Raw genomic sequence first — 5,036 nt, forward strand, 5'->3', positions numbered from 1 at the left:
GAACGTACGTTCCACTACTCTGAAAACTATTCTGTTGCATACACCGTAGATTTACGGCAGCATCTGCGTAACAGCCGGCTGCACTAAATATTTCAAACGCATACTGCAAGGCGCTCGTTGTACCCGAGAACGAAAGAGCTGTGAGCACGCGGAGAGCGCGGAAAAATCAGTACCACATGGACAGAGCGGCGCACGCAAAAAGAAGCGAACCCGCACATTGCAAGCTCCAAAGGCTGTTGCCCCGCACGCGGGCGGCATGACCTTGGAGCACTGGTATAGAGGCTATAGCACTGGTTCCCTCAGTCAGCGGAGAAAAAGGAAAGAGGGGAATCGCGTTGCCTCGCCGAACAAAAGAAGGCGCAAATCAATGGCAGTGGCTTGTAGTTTTTTCCTTCTCTTTTTCGGTCACGTGCCTGTCTATTTGGATTGGCTATTTCCTCCCCTAGAGTCGAAGACGAAGCCGCTGCTTACACGTGACGCTCGTCGTAGTTGTTGCAGGGTGTCGTGCGTGCGAGTCAGGGCGCGCGTTCCTCATTTTGAGCTGTGTGGCCCGTGTGCGTTCGTGTTCGCTTGTGCTCAGCGATTACTTCATCGTGCACGCTTCATCGATGTGTGACGCTGCAGTGGGCGACATCTTCGCGAAAGAGTGAACGCCTGGAAGAAACAGCGCACGCCAGGTCGTCGCGGCGCAGCTCATCGTACGGATTCTTCGCGCCAAATTTCAACCCTACAAGTAAGTGATCTATTCGTTTGGTCATTCGGGTTGTTTCCTGCCATCAGATTATGGTGTATTCTGTAAAGATGCTTTATCATGGATTGTGCGCGCGAGCCGCTACTTGTTGCTATTTCTTGTTTTGAGCCGGTTGCGTGCGGCCGGAGGGAGCCTATCGTGTACAACACACGATCGCAGCGGCGCAATATGCAGGCGTCTTTCTCATGCTTTCTTTCGCTGCAGGCTCTGATCCTTCGTCTGCTGTGCGAAAGAACATTGCCGGTCGTCTCTTCAACGCAAAGTATTCGTCCCTGCTCACGACCATTCAGTAAGGTAAGTCCAAACCGCAGTCTCCGTTCAAAAAGGGGCGAGTAAATTAGTGTGCGCGCTTCTGTGGTACGTACTGCGCGCAGTGCTCACATCTACCGCAGCACTGTATGTGATTCTTATTGGACAGTAATCCCTTTATAATTTTAGCGCTACAAGGCAACTCCTTCTGCCAGGCCGCTTTTTTTTTTGCGAATGGACGGCGTCAATTTTTTTTTCTCTTTACCACGGAGTAGCAAGCAAACGATAAAACAGTAAACGTGAAATTTATTTATTCATAGGCAAGAAATTAGCAGCTCATTTGTGCTCTGCGCTTCCTGGCATGCGGCCGTTTTCGCTCACACCGTGCAATATTTTTGCTAACCCAGAATGTGACTTATCATGACAGCAGTTTTACTGCATTCGAATGGCAAGATGCGAGTGCTAATGATGTTAAGTTGATATGTAGCTGGCTCTTCACTCAGGCTGCGAACTAATAGAGAAAAGTAGACTTGTTTAGTTCTTTTTACTAGTGAAAAGGTCGGGGCTAGTTGGTGGCCAAACATTAGCTCACAAAAGCGTACAGTCTATGTCACCTCTTTTCGTGCTCTTGTATTCTCTTGTGAAAGAGAGACGTTAAGTTTGATGTCGCTGTAAGAGCTTGAATAGAAGAATACGCTAGTTTCTAAGCTTTTCTGTTTAGAACAATAAGGATTTTGGTTGCACTGCTGTAATCTGTCGACGAAAAAAAAATTCTGTAATGAATACTGTCCATCTCATAAGCAGTAACAGTATAGTTCTTTCTTTTTTCTGCAGTGGCTGTTAGAAAATATGTTAATTATGTTAGGCACTTTGTGACAATTCACTGGTAATAGGCCATTGTGCTGTAGAAGTTTGTCTAGGCTTATTGTGCCAGTGCATTGCATCAATTATGCCTCTTATAAATATGTGGCAAGTGCTGTAATGGATAAAATTTAGAATAAAAAGTTGTTTCTCATTTTCAAACCATTCCTGTCGTTTTTTGAGCATGTGTGCTGCCATTACGTGGTTTAATGAACATATAAGTTATCACTAACCATTACACTAATACTATAAATGACGCTTCTATTGCAGTGCACCTGGGAGAAGGAGGGATGCAAAGGTGCACAGCCATTGTCACTCCTAGCACCGAAGTTCAGCCTGGATTCTTCAAAACCGTACAAGTGGCCGGGAATAGATGTGTGTGGTATGTATGTTTTTATGTAATTGGGACATTGTTGCAAGTTCATCATCTCTTGATATCCATCCGTGAACATAGTGTTCTATGTTGCACAGCTACAGCCATTCTATTAGAGATTTTAGAGCTTTTCAGTGTTTTCAAGGACTTAGTTCTCAAAGAATTTTTAAATAATGGTTTGAATAATCGTGATCACTTTTTATGGCATGAAGTATAAGTGCAGTTTTTTTTCTGCAAAAGTAGGCTGGACTTAAGCAAAAATTTCATATTGAATTAGTTTGAGAGGTGCTGCCTACAATTCATGTTGCTGGCGTCAGAAAAAAATGACACACAGTTATGGTAATGCTTGGCAGGGTGGCATGCTACCAAGCTTATAGGACTAGCACCGTTTATGCATGTGAAGCTTAATGTGATACGCAGCTACGTGAGGCTGTTAATCTTCTTTGCACTGTTCACACTTCTTTTTGAGTAGGAAGGTGCTGTTCGCTGATGTGAATAATTTCCAATAACTAACATGAACCCATATTAGTTTTATTTCACATCGGAGTGAACTTAAAATTTAATTAAGCTCACGTGCCCTGCATGTGACAGCAGATATGGAAGGCAACTGTTTTAATAGCCATTCTTGCATGCTGTCACTCAGTGTTTACAATTTCATTATGCTGAGCATCTGAAAAGATGTGTAAAGGTTACATTCTATTGTGCCGGCAAAATGTAATTCATGGGAATTACTGCTGCTGCATATGCTGCAAGCATTGGATGAAGCAGCACTGTCTAAATAAAAAAGACGAGATTTGTAATTTCCTCAAGCAAAAATAGTGCTTTAGAAGGACTGTTCTATGCTGCTTGTGTAGTTAATGTAGTCTGTCAGTGAAGGCCAGTCCATAACAAAAGCTTTTTGCATAGGCATAATGTAGAGGTGTAGTATGAAACAGGCTATGAACGTGAATAAAAGGTACCTTTATTATAATGTGGTCCAAATAATTTTTTGGTATGATGCTATCTCATGAGTGGAGACAACTCTTTAGATGTGTAAGTTGCCCTTGCTATTATTTCACGTTTAGCCCAAAGATCTTCCTTGTTTTACAGGAGCAGTACACTAAAATTTATAGTGCATAGCCTTTGTGTATAGGCCTTTCACCAGGTATTTAAACTGTATCGAAAGGCTGTGACAATGGAATGCACCCAGAAATGCCATCACAGGCACAAGCTTCCTGCTGTTTGCTAATCGGAAATGAATTCACAGGTAATATATGCAGGGAAAATTACGTTTGGAGGTATCGCTCATTGATGCTCAGATAATCACCTACACTTCCCTTTTAGGAAGAAAATTCACTGTATGGGCAACAAACATAAAATGGCATCAGAGACTAGAGACATATTGTTAGCAAGGGCTGCATGAAACCTTAACAACTCTAGATATGGAGAACTAAACACACGAGAATGGAGAGAAGGGTTTGTTAAATGGCATTTCATTTTATCACCTTTTAGTAGTTTCCATTTCATGCACATGTTTTTCTGTTTCTTGATATGACCCTCTTCTTAGTCTGGCATCCGGGATGCCTACAGCCTGACCGTGCAGCTGGGCACAATATTCTGGATTTTTCCTGAGAAGCCAGTGTGCTTGTGATAATGTCAGCATATGTGAGGGATTAAGTAGCTGCCATTTAGGACATGTTTTGTTTTTCCTTCATATCGTTTTTGATTTTGGTTCTCATTAATAAACAGAAGCCTGCACTTGTGGAATTGTTTTCATGCATCTCCCTTTATCCTTGCCTTTTGTGTGGTTTACACTTTTAGACCTGAATTAACTAAGTCCATGGTCACGTCGTCTGTGCTTTGTGGTTGCAAAATTCATTATATGTTTTCTTCTCTGTGCAGGTCAAATACATGGTACATACTGCCTCCACCTGTACGAAGAAGACTGCCAGGGTCATTGCTGTAATATGGTGTAGCATGTGACAAAATAAATATGACGGTATGTTTCTTTCTCCGATTCGTTTATGAATTCTTTGTGTACATTCTGCAGTAGTACCTGCACCTGAACACACAATTACACAGACCATCTCACATGAGATTCGTCGCAACATTCGGACACTGCCTGCGCTTCCAGAAAGACTCGGGCTTCTACCATGTGGGTCAACTTTAGTCCTGCATTCAGTGGGCAGGTTTACGCTACAGAAGGGTAATAATGCTCTCGTGTGGACAGTATAAATACACCACCGAGTAGTGCATAGATACCCCTTGCAGTAGGGCATTACTTTGTACCACTAGAAGGGTAACTTTATCCATCATGTAAGGGTATAAGCTTGCACCACAGGGGTGCAAACTTTGCTCTGTTTATGACGGTATAAATTTAGTCTTTGACAAAGTAACTTTGCACTTCTATACATAGCATAAATTTACCTGCTAAAGGTGCAAACTTGCACCTTGCATGCTAGGATATGTTTATGCTTTCCTCAGGCTAACATTTACCCCTTTTAGAAAGGCGTAATGTTATACCTAACTGGTTTAAAGTTACTCTTCTTATGTCAGTGTAAGTTTAGGCTATTAGAGCGTAACATTACTCTACGTGCGAGAGCATAAATACTTAGTCTCCAAGAAACAGCGTAACCTTACCCCCAAAAAGGTGTCAGCTCAGCGACAAGTGTTTTACCCCCCAAAAAGACTAAGATCACACCTTTTTTTCTTAGAGTGTAAAGTTGTTGGTTCAGAGCCCTGTGTGTGTCGGCTTTCCTTCGTCCCTCGTCTGCCAGCGCTGCATGTTCAGGATATTTTCTAACGATTGTATCACATAGTTGG

At 42.6% G+C, this 5,036-nt stretch overlaps 1 long non-coding RNA gene across 1 annotated transcript; it reads left to right on the plus strand.

Moving 5' to 3' along the window:
* The first annotated feature begins 386 nt into the window (after positions 1 to 386).
* Positions 387 to 4,225, plus strand: LOC149356193 (uncharacterized). Its single transcript, XR_016289797.1, has 4 exons — positions 387 to 733; positions 956 to 1,045; positions 2,132 to 2,243; positions 4,116 to 4,225. It is a non-coding gene; the product is annotated as an uncharacterized LOC149356193 (long non-coding RNA).
* The last annotated feature ends 811 nt before the right edge of the window (positions 4,226 to 5,036 follow it).

This window comes from Amblyomma mixtum, chromosome 3 (assembly GCF_055824585.1).
Source record: "Amblyomma mixtum isolate Tamu chromosome 3, ASM5582458v1, whole genome shotgun sequence".
NCBI classification, from domain to species: domain Eukaryota; kingdom Metazoa; phylum Arthropoda; class Arachnida; order Ixodida; family Ixodidae; genus Amblyomma; species Amblyomma mixtum.